This window comes from Phalangium opilio, unplaced genomic scaffold (genome assembly GCF_054372755.1).
Source record: "Phalangium opilio isolate 3A_F unplaced genomic scaffold, DU_Popi_V2 ptg000105l_1, whole genome shotgun sequence".
Lineage (NCBI taxonomy): Eukaryota > Metazoa > Arthropoda > Arachnida > Opiliones > Phalangiidae > Phalangium > Phalangium opilio.
In genome coordinates this window covers 4,097,918-4,110,244 of record NW_028324207.1, presented here as the reverse complement: position 1 = coordinate 4,110,244, position 12,327 = coordinate 4,097,918, and the positions used below count along the sequence as shown (strand labels likewise).

The window sequence follows — 12,327 nt, the reverse complement described above, 5'->3', positions numbered from 1 at the left end:
AGATTTCTGAGTAGTCTCGGTTAATCGAAGCAGTCGTGGACGAGTGGGTAACGCGACAGACTCGAAATTTGTAACGATATTCCCGCGCAGGTTCGAATCCTGCCGACTGCGTTCGAACACACATACTTATTCCAATGATAGGTTTAGTAGTTCCACAATTTTTTGAGTGGACTCGCTTAACAGAAGCAGTCGTGGCCGAGTGGTTAAGGCGACAGACTAGAAATCTGTTGTAATATGCCCGCGCAGGTTCGAATCCTGCCGACTGCGATTGAGCAAATATTTTTTATTTCAATAATACCTTTGGTGGTTTCACAGATTTCTGAGTAGTCTCGGTTAATCGAAGCAGTCGTGGACGAGTGGGTAAGGCGACAGACTCGAAATTTGTAGCGATATTCCCGCGCAGGTTCGAATCCTGCCGACTGCGTTCGAACACACATACTTATTCCAATGATAGGTTTAGTAGTTCCACAATTTTTTGAGTGGACTCGCTTAACAGAAGCAGTCGTGGCCGAGTGGTTAAGGCGACAGACTAGAAATCTATTGGGATATTCCCGCGCTGGTTCGAATCCTGCCGACTGCGATTGAGCAAAGATTTTTTATTTCAATAATACCTTTGGTGGTTTCACAGATTTCTGAGTAGTCACGGTTAATCGAAGCAGTCGTGGACGAGTGCTTAAGGCGACAGACTCGAAATCTGTTGGGATATTCCCTCGCAGGTTCGATTCCTGCCGACTGCGTTCGAACTCACATACTTTTTCCAATGATAGCTTTAGTAGTTCCACAATTTTTTAGTGGTCTCGGTTAACAGGAGCAGTCTTGGCCGAGTGGTTAAGGCGACAGACTAGAAATCTGTTGGGATATTCCCGCGCAGGTTCGAATCCTGCCGACTGCGATTGAGCAAAGATTTTTTATTTCAATAATACCTTAGGTGGTTTCACAGATTTCTGAGTAGTCTCGGTTAATCGAAGCAGTCGTGGACGAGTGCTTAAGGCGACAGACTCGAAATCTGTTGGGATATTCCAGCGCAGGTTCGAATCCTGCCGACTGCGATTGAGAAGAGCTTTTTATTTCAATAATACCTTTGGTGGTTTCACAGATTTCTGGGTAGTCTCGGTTAATCGAAGCAGTCGTGGACGAGTGCTTAAGGCGACAGACTCGAAATCAGTTGGGATATTCCCTCGCAGGTTCGATTCCTGCCGACTGCGTTCGAACTCACATACTTATTCCAATGATAGCTTTAGTAGTTCCACACTTTTTTGAGTGGTCTCGGTTAACAGAAGCAGTCGTGGCCGAGTGTTCAAGGCGACAGACTAGAAATCTGTTGGGGTATTCCCGCGCAGGTTCTAATCCTGCCGTCTGCGATTGAGCAAAGATTTTTTATTTCAATAATACCTTTGGTGGTTTCACAGATTTCTGAGTAGTCTCGGTTAATCGAAGCAGTCGTGGACGAGTGCTTAAGGCGACAGACTCGAAATCTGTTGGGATATTCCAGCGCAGGTTCGAATCCTGCCGACTGCGTTCGAACTAACATACTTATTCCAATGATAGCTTTAGTAGTTCCACACTTTTTGAGTGGTCTCGGTTAACAGAAGCAGTCGTGGCCGAGTGGTTAAGGCGACAGACTAGAAATCTGTTGGGATATTCCCGCGCTGGTTCCAATCCTGCCGACTGCGATTGAGCAAAGATTTTTTATTTCAATAATACCTTTGGTCGTTTCACAGATTTCTGAGTAGTCTCGGTCAATCGAAGCAGTCGTGGACGAGTGGTTAAGGCGACAGACTCGAAATCTGTAGGGATATTCCCGCGCAGGTTCGAATCCTGCCGACTGCGATTGAGAAAAGCTTTTTATTTCAATAATACCTTTGGTGGTTTCACAGATTTCTGGGTAGTCTCGGTTAATCGAAGCAGTCGTGGACGAGTGCTTAAGGCGACAGACTCGAAATCAGTTGGGATATTCCCTCGCAGGTTCGATTCCCGCCGACTGCGTTCGAACTCACATACTTATTCCAATGATAGCTTTAGTAGTTCCACAATTTTTTAGTGGTCTCGGTTAACAGAAGCAGTCGTGGCCGAGTGGTTAAGGCGACAGACTTGAAATTTGTTGGGATATTCCCCCGCTGGTACGAATCCTGCCGACTGCGTTCGAACAAACATTCTTATTCCAATAATAGCTTTAGTAGTTCCACACTTTTTTGAGTGGTCTCGGTTAACAGAAGCAGTCGTGGCCGAGTGTTCAAGGCGACAGACTAGAAATCTGTTGGGGTATTCCCGCGCAGGTTCGAATCCTGCCGTCTGCGATTGAGCAAAGATTTTTTATTTCAATAATACCTTTGGTGGTTTCACAGATTTCTGAGTAGTCTCGGTTAATCGAAGCAGTCGTGGACGAGTGCTTAAGGCGACAGACTCGAAATCTGTTGGGATATTCCAGCGCAGGTTCGAATCCTGCCGACTGCGTTCGAACTAACATACTTATTCCAATGATAGCTTTAGTAGTTCCACACTTTTTGAGTGGTCTCGGTTAACAGAAGCAGTCGTGGCCGAGTGGTTAAGGCGACAGACTAGAAATCTGTTGGGATATTCCCGCGCTGGTTCCAATCCTGCCGACTGCGATTGAGCAAAGATTTTTTATTTCAATAATACCTTTGGTGGTTTCACAGATTTCTGAGTAGTCTCGGTCAATCGAAGCAGTCGTGGACGAGTGGTTAAGGCGACAGACTCGAAATCTGTAGGGATATTCCCGCGCAGGTTCGAATCCTGCCGACTGCGTTCGAGCTAGCATACTTTTTCCAATGATAGCTTTAGTAGTTCCACAATTTTTGAGTGGTCTCGGATATCAGAAGCAGTCGTGGCCGAGTGGTTAAGGCGACAGACTAGAAATCTGTTGGGATATTCCCGCGTAGGTTCCAATCCTGCCGACTGCGATTGAGCAAAGATTTTTTATTTCAATAATACCTTTGGTGGTTTCACAGATTTCTGAGTAGTCTCGGTCAATCGAAGCAGTCGTGGACGAGTGGTTAAGGCGACAGACTCGAAATCTGTAGGGATATTCCCGCGCAGGTTCGAATCCTGCCGACTGCGTTCGAGCTAGCATACTTTTTCCAATGATAGCTTTAGTAGTTCCACAATTTTTGAGTGGTCTCGGATATCAGAAGCAGTCGTGGCCGAGTGGTTAAGGCGACAGACTAGAAATCTGTTGGGATATTCCCGCGTAGGTTCGAATCCTGCCGACTGCGATTGAGCAAAGATTTTGTATTTCAATAATGCCTTTAGTAGTTCCACAATTTTTTAGTGGTCTCGGTTAACAGAAGCAGTCGTGGCCGAGTGGTTAAGGCGACAGACTAGAAATCTGTTGGGATATTCCCGCGCAGGTTCGAATCCTGCCGACTGCGTTTGAACTATCATACTTATTCCAATGATAGCTTTAGTAGTTCCACAATTTTTTAGTGGTCTCGGTTAACAGAAGCAGTCGTGGCCGAGTGGTTAAGGCGACAGACTAGAAATCTGTTGGGATATTCCCGCGCAGGTTCGAATCCTGCCGACTGCGATTGAGCAAAGATTTTTTATTTCAATAATACCTTTGGTGGTTTCACAGATTTCTGAGTAGTCTCGGTTAATCGAAGCAGTCGTGGACGAGTGGGTAACGCGACAGACTCGAAATTTGTAACGATATTCCCGCGCAGGTTCGAATCCTGCCGACTGCGTTCGAACACACATACTTATTCCAATGATAGGTTTAGTAGTTCCACAATTTTTTGAGTGGACTCGCTTAACAGAAGCAGTCGTGGCCGAGTGGTTAAGGCGACAGACTAGAAATCTGTTGTAATATGCCCGCGCAGGTTCGAATCCTGCCGACTGCGATTGAGCAAATATTTTTTATTTCAATAATACCTTTGGTGGTTTCACAGATTTCTGAGTAGTCTCGGTTAATCGAAGCAGTCGTGGACGAGTGGGTAAGGCGACAGACTCGAAATTTGTAGCGATATTCCCGCGCAGGTTCGAATCCTGCCGACTGCGTTCGAACACACATACTTATTCCAATGATAGGTTTAGTAGTTCCACAATTTTTTGAGTGGACTCGCTTAACAGAAGCAGTCGTGGCCGAGTGGTTAAGGCGACAGACTAGAAATCTATTGGGATATTCCCGCGCTGGTTCGAATCCTGCCGACTGCGATTGAGCAAAGATTTTTTATTTCAATAATACCTTTGGTGGTTTCACAGATTTCTGAGTAGTCACGGTTAATCGAAGCAGTCGTGGACGAGTGCTTAAGGCGACAGACTCGAAATCTCTTGGGATATTCCCTCGCAGGTTCGATTCCTGCCGACTGCGTTCGAACTCACATACTTTTTCCAATGATAGCTTTAGTAGTTCCACAATTTTTTAGTGGTCTCGGTTAACAGGAGCAGTCTTGGCCGAGTGGTTAAGGCGACAGACTTGAAATCTGTTGGGATATTCCCGCGCTGGTTCGAATCCTGCCGACTGTGTTCGAACAAACATTCTTATTCCAATAATAGCTTTAGTAGTTCCACACTTTTTTGAGTGGTCTCGGTTAACAGAAGCAGTCGTGGCCGAGTTGTCAAGGCGACAGACTAGAAATCTGTTGGGGTATTCCCGCGCAGGTTCGAATCCTGCCGACTGCGATTGAGCAAAGATTTTTTATTTCAATAATACCTTTGGTGGTTTCACAGATTTCTGAGTAGTCTCGGTTAATCGAAGCAATCGTGGACGAGTGCTTAAGGCGACAGACTCGAAATCTCTTGGGATATTCCCTCGCAGGTTCGATTCCTGCCGACTGCGTTCGAACTCACATACTTTTTCCAATGATAGCTTTAGTAGTTCCACAATTTTTTAGTGGTCTCGGTTAACAGGAGCAGTCTTGGCCGAGTGGTTAAGGCGACAGACTTGAAATCTGTTGGGATATTCCCGCGCTGGTTCGAATCCTGCCGACTGCGTTCGAACTCACATACTTATTCCAATGATAGCTTTAGTAGTTCCACAATTTTTTAGTGTTCTCGGTTAACAGAAGCGGTCGTGGCCGAGTGGTTAAGGCGACAGACTTGAAATCTGTTGGGATATTCCCGCACAGGTTCGAATCCTGCCGACTGCGATTGAGCAAAGATTTTTTATTTCAATAATTCCTTTGGTGGTTTCACAGATTTCTGAGTAGTCACGGTTAATCGAAGCAGTCGTGGACGAGTGCTTAAGGCGACAGACTCGAAATCTGTTGGGATATTCCCTCGCAGGTTCGATTCCTGCCGACTGCGTTCGAACTCACATACTTTTTCCAATGATAGCTTTAGTAGTTCCACAATTTTTTAGTGGTCTCGGTTAACAGGAGCAGTCTTGGCCGAGTGGTTAAGGCGACAGACTAGAAATCTGTTGGGATATTCCCGCGCAGGTTCGAATCCTGCCGACTGCGATTGAGCAAAGATTTTTTATTTCAATAATACCTTAGGTGGTTTCACAGATTTCTGAGTAGTCTCGGTTAATCGAAGCAGTCGTGGACGAGTGCTTAAGGCGACAGACTCGAAATCTGTTGGGATATTCCAGCGCAGGTTCGAATCCTGCCGACTGCGATTGAGAAGAGCTTTTTATTTCAATAATACCTTTGGTGGTTTCACAGATTTCTGGGTAGTCTCGGTTAATCGAAGCAGTCGTGGACGAGTGCTTAAGGCGACAGACTCGAAATCAGTTGGGATATTCCCTCGCAGGTTCGATTCCTGCCGACTGCGTTCGAACTCACATACTTATTCCAATGATAGCTTTAGTAGTTCCACACTTTTTTGAGTGGTCTCGGTTAACAGAAGCAGTCGTGGCCGAGTGTTCAAGGCGACAGACTAGAAATCTGTTGGGGTATTCCCGCGCAGGTTCTAATCCTGCCGTCTGCGATTGAGCAAAGATTTTTTATTTCAATAATACCTTTGGTGGTTTCACAGATTTCTGAGTAGTCTCGGTTAATCGAAGCAGTCGTGGACGAGTGCTTAAGGCGACAGACTCGAAATCTGTTGGGATATTCCAGCGCAGGTTCGAATCCTGCCGACTGCGTTCGAACTAACATACTTATTCCAATGATAGCTTTAGTAGTTCCACACTTTTTGAGTGGTCTCGGTTAACAGAAGCAGTCGTGGCCGAGTGGTTAAGGCGACAGACTAGAAATCTGTTGGGATATTCCCGCGCTGGTTCCAATCCTGCCGACTGCGATTGAGCAAAGATTTTTTATTTCAATAATACCTTTGGTCGTTTCACAGATTTCTGAGTAGTCTCGGTCAATCGAAGCAGTCGTGGACGAGTGGTTAAGGCGACAGACTCGAAATCTGTAGGGATATTCCCGCGCAGGTTCGAATCCTGCCGACTGCGATTGAGAAAAGCTTTTTATTTCAATAATACCTTTGGTGGTTTCACAGATTTCTGGGTAGTCTCGGTTAATCGAAGCAGTCGTGGACGAGTGCTTAAGGCGACAGACTCGAAATCAGTTGGGATATTCCCTCGCAGGTTCGATTCCTGCCGACTGCGTTCGAACTCACATACTTATTCCAATGATAGCTTTAGTAGTTCCACAATTTTTTAGTGGTCTCGGTTAACAGAAGCAGTCGTGGCCGAGTGGTTAAGGCGACAGACTTGAAATTTGTTGGGATATTCCCCCGCTGGTACGAATCCTGCCGACTGCGTTCGAACAAACATTCTTATTCCAATAATAGCTTTAGTAGTTCCACACTTTTTTGAGTGGTCTCGGTTAACAGAAGCAGTCGTGGCCGAGTGTTCAAGGCGACAGACTAGAAATCTGTTGGGGTATTCCCGCGCAGGTTCGAATCCTGCCGTCTGCGATTGAGCAAAGATTTTTTATTTCAATAATACCTTTGGTGGTTTCACAGATTTCTGAGTAGTCTCGGTTAATCGAAGCAGTCGTGGACGAGTGCTTAAGGCGACAGACTCGAAATCTGTTGGGATATTCCAGCGCAGGTTCGAATCCTGCCGACTGCGTTCGAACTAACATACTTATTCCAATGATAGCTTTAGTAGTTCCACACTTTTTGAGTGGTCTCGGTTAACAGAAGCAGTCGTGGCCGAGTGGTTAAGGCGACAGACTAGAAATCTGTTGGGATATTCCCGCGCTGGTTCCAATCCTGCCGACTGCGATTGAGCAAAGATTTTTTATTTCAATAATACCTTTGGTGGTTTCACAGATTTCTGAGTAGTCTCGGTCAATCGAAGCAGTCGTGGACGAGTGGTTAAGGCGACAGACTCGAAATCTGTAGGGATATTCCCGCGCAGGTTCGAATCCTGCCGACTGCGTTCGAGCTAGCATACTTTTTCCAATGATAGCTTTAGTAGTTCCACAATTTTTGAGTGGTCTCGGATATCAGAAGCAGTCGTGGCCGAGTGGTTAAGGCGACAGACTAGAAATCTGTTGGGATATTCCCGCGTAGGTTCCAATCCTGCCGACTGCGATTGAGCAGAGATTTTTTATTTCAATAATACCTTTGGTGGTTTCACAGATTTCTGAGTAGTCTCGGTCAATCGAAGCAGTCGTGGACGAGTGGTTAAGGCGACAGACTCGAAATCTGTAGGGATATTCCCGCGCAGGTTCGAATCCTGCCGACTGCGTTCGAGCTAGCATACTTTTTCCAATGATAGCTTTAGTAGTTCCACAATTTTTGAGTGGTCTCGGATATCAGAAGCAGTCGTGGCCGAGTGGTTAAGGCGACAGACTAGAAATCTGTTGGGATATTCCCGCGTAGGTTCGAATCCTGCCGACTGCGATTGAGCAAAGATTTTGTATTTCAATAATGCCTTTAGTAGTTACACAATTTTTTAGTGGTCTCGGTTAACAGAAGCAGTCGTGGCCGAGTGGTTAAGGCGACAGACTAGAAATCTGTTGGGATATTCCCGCGCAGGTTCGAATCCTGCCGACTGCGTTTGAACTATCATACTTATTCCAATGATAGCTTTAGTAGTTCCACAATTTTTTAGTGGTCTCGGTTAACAGAAGCAGTCGTGGCCGAGTGGTTAAGGCGACAGACTAGAAATCTGTTGGGATATTCCCGCGCAGGTTCGAATCCTGCCGACTGCGATTGAGCAAAGATTTTTTATTTCAATAATACCTTTGGTGGTTTCACAGATTTCTGAGTAGTCTCGGTTAATCGAAGCAGTCGTGGACGAGTGGGTAACGCGACAGACTCGAAATTTGTAACGATATTCCCGCGCAGGTTCGAATCCTGCCGACTGCGTTCGAACACACATACTTATTCCAATGATAGGTTTAGTAGTTCCACAATTTTTTGAGTGGACTCGCTTAACAGAAGCAGTCGTGGCCGAGTGGTTAAGGCGACAGACTAGAAATCTGTTGTAATATGCCCGCGCAGGTTCGAATCCTGCCGACTGCGATTGAGCAAATATTTTTTATTTCAATAATACCTTTGGTGGTTTCACAGATTTCTGAGTAGTCTCGGTTAATCGAAGCAGTCGTGGACGAGTGGGTAAGGCGACAGACTCGAAATTTGTAGCGATATTCCCGCGCAGGTTCGAATCCTGCCGACTGCGTTCGAACACACATACTTATTCCAATGATAGGTTTAGTAGTTCCACAATTTTTTGAGTGGACTCGCTTAACAGAAGCAGTCGTGGCCGAGTGGTTAAGGCGACAGACTAGAAATCTATTGGGATATTCCCGCGCTGGTTCGAATCCTGCCGACTGCGATTGAGCAAAGATTTTTTATTTCAATAATACCTTTGGTGGTTTCACAGATTTCTGAGTAGTCACGGTTAATCGAAGCAGTCGTGGACGAGTGCTTAAGGCGACAGACTCGAAATCTGTTGGGATATTCCCTCGCAGGTTCGATTCCTGCCGACTGCGTTCGAACTCACATACTTTTTCCAATGATAGCTTTAGTAGTTCCACAATTTTTTAGTGGTCTCGGTTAACAGGAGCAGTCTTGGCCGAGTGGTTAAGGCGACAGACTAGAAATCTGTTGGGATATTCCCGCGCAGGTTCGAATCCTGCCGACTGCGATTGAGCAAAGATTTTTTATTTCAATAATACCTTAGGTGGTTTCACAGATTTCTGAGTAGTCTCGGTTAATCGAAGCAGTCGTGGACGAGTGCTTAAGGCGACAGACTCGAAATCTGTTGGGATATTCCAGCGCAGGTTCGAATCCTGCCGACTGCGATTGAGAAGAGCTTTTTATTTCAATAATACCTTTGGTGGTTTCACAGATTTCTGGGTAGTCTCGGTTAATCGAAGCAGTCGTGGACGAGTGCTTAAGGCGACAGACTCGAAATCAGTTGGGATATTCCCTCGCAGGTTCGATTCCTGCCGACTGCGTTCGAACTCACATACTTATTCCAATGATAGCTTTAGTAGTTCCACACTTTTTTGAGTGGTCTCGGTTAACAGAAGCAGTCGTGGCCGAGTGTTCAAGGGCGACAGACTAGAAATCTGTTGGGGTATTCCCGCGCAGGTTCTAATCCTGCCGTCTGCGATTGAGCAAAGATTTTTTATTTCAATAATACCTTTGGTGGTTTCACAGATTTCTGAGTAGTCTCGGTTAATCGAAGCAGTCGTGGACGAGTGCTTAAGGCGACAGACTCGAAATCTGTTGGGATATTCCAGCGCAGGTTCGAATCCTGCCGACTGCGTTCGAACTAACATACTTATTCCAATGATAGCTTTAGTAGTTCCACACTTTTTGAGTGGTCTCGGTTAACAGAAGCAGTCGTGGCCGAGTGGTTAAGGCGACAGACTAGAAATCTGTTGGGATATTCCCGCGCTGGTTCCAATCCTGCCGACTGCGATTGAGCAAAGATTTTTTATTTCAATAATACCTTTGGTCGTTTCACAGATTTCTGAGTAGTCTCGGTCAATCGAAGCAGTCGTGGACGAGTGGTTAAGGCGACAGACTCGAAATCTGTAGGGATATTCCCGCGCAGGTTCGAATCCTGCCGACTGCGTTCGAGCTAGCATACTTTTTCCAATGATAGCTTTAGTAGTTCCACAATTTTTGAGTGGTCTCGGATATCAGAAGCAGTCGTGGCCGAGTGGTTAAGGCGACAGACTAGAAATCTGTTGGGATATTCCCGCGTAGGTTCGAATCCTGCCGACTGCGATTGAGCAAAGATTTTGTATTTCAATAATGTCTTTAGTAGTTCCACAATTTTTTAGTGGTCTCGGTTAACAGAAGCAGTCGTGGCCGAGTGGTTAAGGCGACAGACTAGAAATCTGTTGGGATATTCCCGCGCAGGTTCGAATCCTGCCGACTGCGTTTGAACTATCATACTTATTCCAATGATAGCTTTAGTAGTTCCACAATTTTTTAGTGGTCTCGGTTAACAGAAGCAGTCGTGGCCGAGTGGTTAAGGCGGCAGACTAGAAATCTGTTGGGATATTCCCGCGCAGGTTCGAATCCTGCCGACTGCGATTGAGCAAAGATTTTTTATTTCAATAATACCTTTGGTGGTTTCACAGATTTCTGAGTAGTCTCGGTTAATCGAAGCAGTCGTGGACGAGTGGGTAACGCGACAGACTCGAAATTTGTAGCGATATTCCCGCGCAGGTTCGAATCCTGCCGACTGCGTTCGAACACACATACTTATTCCAATGATAGGTTTAGTAGTTCCACAATTTTTTGAGTGGACTCGCTTAACAGAAGCAGTCGTGGCCGAGTGGTTAAGGCGACAGACTAGAAATCTGTTGGGATATTCCCGCGCAGGTTCGAATCCTGCCGACTGCGATTGAGCAAATATTTTTTATTTCAATAATACCTTTGGTGGTTTCACAGATTTCTGAGTAGTCTCGGTTAATCGAAGCAGTCGTGGACGAGTGGGTAAGGCGACAGACTCGAAATTTGTAGCGATATTCCCGCGCAGGTTCGAATCCTGCCGACTGCGTTCGAACACACATACTTATTCCAATGATAGGTTTAGTAGTTCCACAATTTTTTGAGTGGACTCGCTTAACAGAAGCAGTCGTGGCCGAGTGGTTAAGGCGACAGACTAGAAATCTATTGGGATATTCCCGCGCTGGTTCGAATCCTGCCGACTGCGATTGAGCAAAGATTTTTTATTTCAATAATACCTTTGGTGGTTTCACAGATTTCTGAGTAGTCACGGTTAATCGAAGCAGTCGTGGACGAGTGCTTAAGGCGACAGACTCGAAATCTGTTGGGATATTCCCTCGCAGGTTCGATTCCTGCCGACTGCGTTCGAACTCACATACTTTTTCCAATGATAGCTTTAGTAGTTCCACAATTTTTTAGTGGTCTCGGTTAACAGGAGCAGTCTTGGCCGAGTGGTTAAGGCGACAGACTTGAAATCTGTTGGGATATTCCCGCGCTGGTTCGAATCCTGCCGACTGTGTTCGAACAAACATTCTTATTCCAATAATAGCTTTAGTAGTTCCACACTTTTTTGAGTGGTCTCGGTTAACAGAAGCAGTCGTGGCCGAGTTGTCAAGGCGACAGACTAGAAATCTGTTGGGGTATTCCCGCGCAGGTTCGAATCCTGCCGACTGCGATTGAGCAAAGATTTTTTATTTCAATAATACCTTTGGTGGTTTCACAGATTTCTGAGTAGTCTCGGTTAATCGAAGCAATCGTGGACGAGTGCTTAAGGCGACAGACTCGAAATCTCTTGGGATATTCCCTCGCAGGTTCGATTCCTGCCGACTGCGTTCGAACTCACATACTTTTTCCAATGATAGCTTTAGTAGTTCCACAATTTTTTAGTGGTCTCGGTTAACAGGAGCAGTCTTGGCCGAGTGGTTAAGGCGACAGACTTGAAATCTGTTGGGATATTCCCGCGCTGGTTCGAATCCTGCCGACTGCGTTCGAACTCACATACTTATTCCAATGATAGCTTTAGTAGTTCCACAATTTTTTAGTGTTCTCGGTTAACAGAAGCGGTCGTGGCCGAGTGGTTAAGGCGACAGACTTGAAATCTGTTGGGATATTCCCGCACAGGTTCGAATCCTGCCGACTGCGATTGAGCAAAGATTTTTTATTTCAATAATTCCTTTGGTGGTTTCACAGATTTCTGAGTAGTCTCGGTTAATCGAAGCAGTCGTGGACGAGTGGTTAAGGCGACAGACTCGAAATCTGTAGCGATATTCCCGCGCAGGTTCGAATCCTGCCGAGTGCGTTCGAACTAACATACTTATTCCAATGATAGCTTTAGTAGTTCCACACTTTTTGAGTGGTCTCCGTTAACAGAAGCGGTCGTGGCCGAGTGGTTAAGGCGACAGACTAGAAATCTGTTGGGATATTCCCGCGCAGGTTCGAATCCTGCCGACTGCGATTGAGCAAAGATTTTTTATTTCAATAATACCTTTGGTGGTT

The 12,327-nt window shown here is 45.8% G+C and overlaps 67 non-coding genes across 67 annotated transcripts; all 67 read left to right on the top strand.

The window, feature by feature from the left end:
- The first annotated feature begins 185 nt into the window (after positions 1-185).
- On the top strand, positions 186-267 carry TRNAS-AGA (transfer RNA serine (anticodon AGA)). The gene has a single exon. It is a non-coding gene; the product is annotated as a tRNA-Ser (tRNA).
- A 75-nt stretch (positions 268-342) lies between these two features.
- TRNAS-CGA (transfer RNA serine (anticodon CGA)) lies at positions 343-424 on the top strand. The gene has a single exon. It is a non-coding gene; the product is annotated as a tRNA-Ser (tRNA).
- A 74-nt stretch (positions 425-498) lies between these two features.
- Positions 499-580, top strand: TRNAS-AGA (transfer RNA serine (anticodon AGA)). Its single transcript has one exon. It is a non-coding gene; the product is annotated as a tRNA-Ser (tRNA).
- A 75-nt stretch (positions 581-655) lies between these two features.
- TRNAS-CGA (transfer RNA serine (anticodon CGA)) lies at positions 656-737 on the top strand. The gene has a single exon. It is a non-coding gene; the product is annotated as a tRNA-Ser (tRNA).
- A 73-nt stretch (positions 738-810) lies between these two features.
- TRNAS-AGA (transfer RNA serine (anticodon AGA)) lies at positions 811-892 on the top strand. Its single transcript has one exon. It is a non-coding gene; the product is annotated as a tRNA-Ser (tRNA).
- A 75-nt stretch (positions 893-967) lies between these two features.
- On the top strand, positions 968-1,049 carry TRNAS-CGA (transfer RNA serine (anticodon CGA)). Its single transcript has one exon. It is a non-coding gene; the product is annotated as a tRNA-Ser (tRNA).
- Positions 1,050-1,279: 230 nt separating this feature from the next.
- Positions 1,280-1,361, top strand: TRNAS-AGA (transfer RNA serine (anticodon AGA)). Its single transcript has one exon. It is a non-coding gene; the product is annotated as a tRNA-Ser (tRNA).
- Positions 1,362-1,436: 75 nt separating this feature from the next.
- Positions 1,437-1,518, top strand: TRNAS-CGA (transfer RNA serine (anticodon CGA)). The gene has a single exon. It is a non-coding gene; the product is annotated as a tRNA-Ser (tRNA).
- A 73-nt stretch (positions 1,519-1,591) lies between these two features.
- Positions 1,592-1,673, top strand: TRNAS-AGA (transfer RNA serine (anticodon AGA)). The gene has a single exon. It is a non-coding gene; the product is annotated as a tRNA-Ser (tRNA).
- A 75-nt stretch (positions 1,674-1,748) lies between these two features.
- Positions 1,749-1,830, top strand: TRNAS-CGA (transfer RNA serine (anticodon CGA)). Its single transcript has one exon. It is a non-coding gene; the product is annotated as a tRNA-Ser (tRNA).
- A 229-nt stretch (positions 1,831-2,059) lies between these two features.
- Positions 2,060-2,141, top strand: TRNAS-UGA (transfer RNA serine (anticodon UGA)). Its single transcript has one exon. It is a non-coding gene; the product is annotated as a tRNA-Ser (tRNA).
- Positions 2,142-2,215: 74 nt separating this feature from the next.
- Positions 2,216-2,297, top strand: TRNAS-AGA (transfer RNA serine (anticodon AGA)). The gene has a single exon. It is a non-coding gene; the product is annotated as a tRNA-Ser (tRNA).
- A 75-nt stretch (positions 2,298-2,372) lies between these two features.
- On the top strand, positions 2,373-2,454 carry TRNAS-CGA (transfer RNA serine (anticodon CGA)). The gene has a single exon. It is a non-coding gene; the product is annotated as a tRNA-Ser (tRNA).
- Positions 2,455-2,527: 73 nt separating this feature from the next.
- On the top strand, positions 2,528-2,609 carry TRNAS-AGA (transfer RNA serine (anticodon AGA)). Its single transcript has one exon. It is a non-coding gene; the product is annotated as a tRNA-Ser (tRNA).
- Positions 2,610-2,684: 75 nt separating this feature from the next.
- TRNAS-CGA (transfer RNA serine (anticodon CGA)) lies at positions 2,685-2,766 on the top strand. The gene has a single exon. It is a non-coding gene; the product is annotated as a tRNA-Ser (tRNA).
- Positions 2,767-2,839: 73 nt separating this feature from the next.
- On the top strand, positions 2,840-2,921 carry TRNAS-AGA (transfer RNA serine (anticodon AGA)). Its single transcript has one exon. It is a non-coding gene; the product is annotated as a tRNA-Ser (tRNA).
- A 75-nt stretch (positions 2,922-2,996) lies between these two features.
- Positions 2,997-3,078, top strand: TRNAS-CGA (transfer RNA serine (anticodon CGA)). Its single transcript has one exon. It is a non-coding gene; the product is annotated as a tRNA-Ser (tRNA).
- Positions 3,079-3,151: 73 nt separating this feature from the next.
- TRNAS-AGA (transfer RNA serine (anticodon AGA)) lies at positions 3,152-3,233 on the top strand. The gene has a single exon. It is a non-coding gene; the product is annotated as a tRNA-Ser (tRNA).
- Positions 3,234-3,307: 74 nt separating this feature from the next.
- Positions 3,308-3,389, top strand: TRNAS-AGA (transfer RNA serine (anticodon AGA)). Its single transcript has one exon. It is a non-coding gene; the product is annotated as a tRNA-Ser (tRNA).
- Positions 3,390-3,462: 73 nt separating this feature from the next.
- On the top strand, positions 3,463-3,544 carry TRNAS-AGA (transfer RNA serine (anticodon AGA)). The gene has a single exon. It is a non-coding gene; the product is annotated as a tRNA-Ser (tRNA).
- A 231-nt stretch (positions 3,545-3,775) lies between these two features.
- On the top strand, positions 3,776-3,857 carry TRNAS-AGA (transfer RNA serine (anticodon AGA)). The gene has a single exon. It is a non-coding gene; the product is annotated as a tRNA-Ser (tRNA).
- Positions 3,858-3,932: 75 nt separating this feature from the next.
- On the top strand, positions 3,933-4,014 carry TRNAS-CGA (transfer RNA serine (anticodon CGA)). Its single transcript has one exon. It is a non-coding gene; the product is annotated as a tRNA-Ser (tRNA).
- Positions 4,015-4,088: 74 nt separating this feature from the next.
- Positions 4,089-4,170, top strand: TRNAS-AGA (transfer RNA serine (anticodon AGA)). Its single transcript has one exon. It is a non-coding gene; the product is annotated as a tRNA-Ser (tRNA).
- A 230-nt stretch (positions 4,171-4,400) lies between these two features.
- TRNAS-UGA (transfer RNA serine (anticodon UGA)) lies at positions 4,401-4,482 on the top strand. The gene has a single exon. It is a non-coding gene; the product is annotated as a tRNA-Ser (tRNA).
- Positions 4,483-4,556: 74 nt separating this feature from the next.
- Positions 4,557-4,638, top strand: TRNAS-AGA (transfer RNA serine (anticodon AGA)). Its single transcript has one exon. It is a non-coding gene; the product is annotated as a tRNA-Ser (tRNA).
- Positions 4,639-4,868: 230 nt separating this feature from the next.
- On the top strand, positions 4,869-4,950 carry TRNAS-UGA (transfer RNA serine (anticodon UGA)). The gene has a single exon. It is a non-coding gene; the product is annotated as a tRNA-Ser (tRNA).
- Positions 4,951-5,023: 73 nt separating this feature from the next.
- On the top strand, positions 5,024-5,105 carry TRNAS-UGA (transfer RNA serine (anticodon UGA)). The gene has a single exon. It is a non-coding gene; the product is annotated as a tRNA-Ser (tRNA).
- Positions 5,106-5,180: 75 nt separating this feature from the next.
- TRNAS-CGA (transfer RNA serine (anticodon CGA)) lies at positions 5,181-5,262 on the top strand. The gene has a single exon. It is a non-coding gene; the product is annotated as a tRNA-Ser (tRNA).
- A 73-nt stretch (positions 5,263-5,335) lies between these two features.
- TRNAS-AGA (transfer RNA serine (anticodon AGA)) lies at positions 5,336-5,417 on the top strand. The gene has a single exon. It is a non-coding gene; the product is annotated as a tRNA-Ser (tRNA).
- A 75-nt stretch (positions 5,418-5,492) lies between these two features.
- TRNAS-CGA (transfer RNA serine (anticodon CGA)) lies at positions 5,493-5,574 on the top strand. Its single transcript has one exon. It is a non-coding gene; the product is annotated as a tRNA-Ser (tRNA).
- Positions 5,575-5,804: 230 nt separating this feature from the next.
- Positions 5,805-5,886, top strand: TRNAS-AGA (transfer RNA serine (anticodon AGA)). The gene has a single exon. It is a non-coding gene; the product is annotated as a tRNA-Ser (tRNA).
- Positions 5,887-5,961: 75 nt separating this feature from the next.
- On the top strand, positions 5,962-6,043 carry TRNAS-CGA (transfer RNA serine (anticodon CGA)). The gene has a single exon. It is a non-coding gene; the product is annotated as a tRNA-Ser (tRNA).
- A 73-nt stretch (positions 6,044-6,116) lies between these two features.
- On the top strand, positions 6,117-6,198 carry TRNAS-AGA (transfer RNA serine (anticodon AGA)). Its single transcript has one exon. It is a non-coding gene; the product is annotated as a tRNA-Ser (tRNA).
- Positions 6,199-6,273: 75 nt separating this feature from the next.
- On the top strand, positions 6,274-6,355 carry TRNAS-CGA (transfer RNA serine (anticodon CGA)). The gene has a single exon. It is a non-coding gene; the product is annotated as a tRNA-Ser (tRNA).
- A 229-nt stretch (positions 6,356-6,584) lies between these two features.
- TRNAS-UGA (transfer RNA serine (anticodon UGA)) lies at positions 6,585-6,666 on the top strand. Its single transcript has one exon. It is a non-coding gene; the product is annotated as a tRNA-Ser (tRNA).
- Positions 6,667-6,740: 74 nt separating this feature from the next.
- On the top strand, positions 6,741-6,822 carry TRNAS-AGA (transfer RNA serine (anticodon AGA)). The gene has a single exon. It is a non-coding gene; the product is annotated as a tRNA-Ser (tRNA).
- A 75-nt stretch (positions 6,823-6,897) lies between these two features.
- Positions 6,898-6,979, top strand: TRNAS-CGA (transfer RNA serine (anticodon CGA)). The gene has a single exon. It is a non-coding gene; the product is annotated as a tRNA-Ser (tRNA).
- A 73-nt stretch (positions 6,980-7,052) lies between these two features.
- Positions 7,053-7,134, top strand: TRNAS-AGA (transfer RNA serine (anticodon AGA)). Its single transcript has one exon. It is a non-coding gene; the product is annotated as a tRNA-Ser (tRNA).
- A 75-nt stretch (positions 7,135-7,209) lies between these two features.
- Positions 7,210-7,291, top strand: TRNAS-CGA (transfer RNA serine (anticodon CGA)). The gene has a single exon. It is a non-coding gene; the product is annotated as a tRNA-Ser (tRNA).
- Positions 7,292-7,364: 73 nt separating this feature from the next.
- On the top strand, positions 7,365-7,446 carry TRNAS-AGA (transfer RNA serine (anticodon AGA)). Its single transcript has one exon. It is a non-coding gene; the product is annotated as a tRNA-Ser (tRNA).
- Positions 7,447-7,521: 75 nt separating this feature from the next.
- TRNAS-CGA (transfer RNA serine (anticodon CGA)) lies at positions 7,522-7,603 on the top strand. The gene has a single exon. It is a non-coding gene; the product is annotated as a tRNA-Ser (tRNA).
- A 73-nt stretch (positions 7,604-7,676) lies between these two features.
- On the top strand, positions 7,677-7,758 carry TRNAS-AGA (transfer RNA serine (anticodon AGA)). The gene has a single exon. It is a non-coding gene; the product is annotated as a tRNA-Ser (tRNA).
- Positions 7,759-7,832: 74 nt separating this feature from the next.
- Positions 7,833-7,914, top strand: TRNAS-AGA (transfer RNA serine (anticodon AGA)). Its single transcript has one exon. It is a non-coding gene; the product is annotated as a tRNA-Ser (tRNA).
- A 73-nt stretch (positions 7,915-7,987) lies between these two features.
- TRNAS-AGA (transfer RNA serine (anticodon AGA)) lies at positions 7,988-8,069 on the top strand. Its single transcript has one exon. It is a non-coding gene; the product is annotated as a tRNA-Ser (tRNA).
- Positions 8,070-8,300: 231 nt separating this feature from the next.
- TRNAS-AGA (transfer RNA serine (anticodon AGA)) lies at positions 8,301-8,382 on the top strand. The gene has a single exon. It is a non-coding gene; the product is annotated as a tRNA-Ser (tRNA).
- Positions 8,383-8,457: 75 nt separating this feature from the next.
- TRNAS-CGA (transfer RNA serine (anticodon CGA)) lies at positions 8,458-8,539 on the top strand. Its single transcript has one exon. It is a non-coding gene; the product is annotated as a tRNA-Ser (tRNA).
- A 74-nt stretch (positions 8,540-8,613) lies between these two features.
- On the top strand, positions 8,614-8,695 carry TRNAS-AGA (transfer RNA serine (anticodon AGA)). Its single transcript has one exon. It is a non-coding gene; the product is annotated as a tRNA-Ser (tRNA).
- A 75-nt stretch (positions 8,696-8,770) lies between these two features.
- Positions 8,771-8,852, top strand: TRNAS-CGA (transfer RNA serine (anticodon CGA)). The gene has a single exon. It is a non-coding gene; the product is annotated as a tRNA-Ser (tRNA).
- Positions 8,853-8,925: 73 nt separating this feature from the next.
- Positions 8,926-9,007, top strand: TRNAS-AGA (transfer RNA serine (anticodon AGA)). The gene has a single exon. It is a non-coding gene; the product is annotated as a tRNA-Ser (tRNA).
- Positions 9,008-9,082: 75 nt separating this feature from the next.
- Positions 9,083-9,164, top strand: TRNAS-CGA (transfer RNA serine (anticodon CGA)). The gene has a single exon. It is a non-coding gene; the product is annotated as a tRNA-Ser (tRNA).
- Positions 9,165-9,394: 230 nt separating this feature from the next.
- Positions 9,395-9,477, top strand: TRNAS-AGA (transfer RNA serine (anticodon AGA)). The gene has a single exon. It is a non-coding gene; the product is annotated as a tRNA-Ser (tRNA).
- A 75-nt stretch (positions 9,478-9,552) lies between these two features.
- TRNAS-CGA (transfer RNA serine (anticodon CGA)) lies at positions 9,553-9,634 on the top strand. The gene has a single exon. It is a non-coding gene; the product is annotated as a tRNA-Ser (tRNA).
- A 73-nt stretch (positions 9,635-9,707) lies between these two features.
- TRNAS-AGA (transfer RNA serine (anticodon AGA)) lies at positions 9,708-9,789 on the top strand. Its single transcript has one exon. It is a non-coding gene; the product is annotated as a tRNA-Ser (tRNA).
- Positions 9,790-9,864: 75 nt separating this feature from the next.
- TRNAS-CGA (transfer RNA serine (anticodon CGA)) lies at positions 9,865-9,946 on the top strand. The gene has a single exon. It is a non-coding gene; the product is annotated as a tRNA-Ser (tRNA).
- A 73-nt stretch (positions 9,947-10,019) lies between these two features.
- On the top strand, positions 10,020-10,101 carry TRNAS-AGA (transfer RNA serine (anticodon AGA)). Its single transcript has one exon. It is a non-coding gene; the product is annotated as a tRNA-Ser (tRNA).
- A 74-nt stretch (positions 10,102-10,175) lies between these two features.
- Positions 10,176-10,257, top strand: TRNAS-AGA (transfer RNA serine (anticodon AGA)). The gene has a single exon. It is a non-coding gene; the product is annotated as a tRNA-Ser (tRNA).
- Positions 10,258-10,330: 73 nt separating this feature from the next.
- On the top strand, positions 10,331-10,412 carry TRNAS-AGA (transfer RNA serine (anticodon AGA)). The gene has a single exon. It is a non-coding gene; the product is annotated as a tRNA-Ser (tRNA).
- A 231-nt stretch (positions 10,413-10,643) lies between these two features.
- Positions 10,644-10,725, top strand: TRNAS-AGA (transfer RNA serine (anticodon AGA)). The gene has a single exon. It is a non-coding gene; the product is annotated as a tRNA-Ser (tRNA).
- A 75-nt stretch (positions 10,726-10,800) lies between these two features.
- On the top strand, positions 10,801-10,882 carry TRNAS-CGA (transfer RNA serine (anticodon CGA)). The gene has a single exon. It is a non-coding gene; the product is annotated as a tRNA-Ser (tRNA).
- A 74-nt stretch (positions 10,883-10,956) lies between these two features.
- Positions 10,957-11,038, top strand: TRNAS-AGA (transfer RNA serine (anticodon AGA)). Its single transcript has one exon. It is a non-coding gene; the product is annotated as a tRNA-Ser (tRNA).
- A 75-nt stretch (positions 11,039-11,113) lies between these two features.
- TRNAS-CGA (transfer RNA serine (anticodon CGA)) lies at positions 11,114-11,195 on the top strand. Its single transcript has one exon. It is a non-coding gene; the product is annotated as a tRNA-Ser (tRNA).
- A 73-nt stretch (positions 11,196-11,268) lies between these two features.
- Positions 11,269-11,350, top strand: TRNAS-UGA (transfer RNA serine (anticodon UGA)). Its single transcript has one exon. It is a non-coding gene; the product is annotated as a tRNA-Ser (tRNA).
- A 74-nt stretch (positions 11,351-11,424) lies between these two features.
- TRNAS-AGA (transfer RNA serine (anticodon AGA)) lies at positions 11,425-11,506 on the top strand. Its single transcript has one exon. It is a non-coding gene; the product is annotated as a tRNA-Ser (tRNA).
- Positions 11,507-11,736: 230 nt separating this feature from the next.
- Positions 11,737-11,818, top strand: TRNAS-UGA (transfer RNA serine (anticodon UGA)). The gene has a single exon. It is a non-coding gene; the product is annotated as a tRNA-Ser (tRNA).
- Positions 11,819-11,891: 73 nt separating this feature from the next.
- Positions 11,892-11,973, top strand: TRNAS-UGA (transfer RNA serine (anticodon UGA)). The gene has a single exon. It is a non-coding gene; the product is annotated as a tRNA-Ser (tRNA).
- A 75-nt stretch (positions 11,974-12,048) lies between these two features.
- Positions 12,049-12,130, top strand: TRNAS-CGA (transfer RNA serine (anticodon CGA)). The gene has a single exon. It is a non-coding gene; the product is annotated as a tRNA-Ser (tRNA).
- A 73-nt stretch (positions 12,131-12,203) lies between these two features.
- On the top strand, positions 12,204-12,285 carry TRNAS-AGA (transfer RNA serine (anticodon AGA)). The gene has a single exon. It is a non-coding gene; the product is annotated as a tRNA-Ser (tRNA).
- Positions 12,286-12,327: the final 42 nt, after the last annotated feature.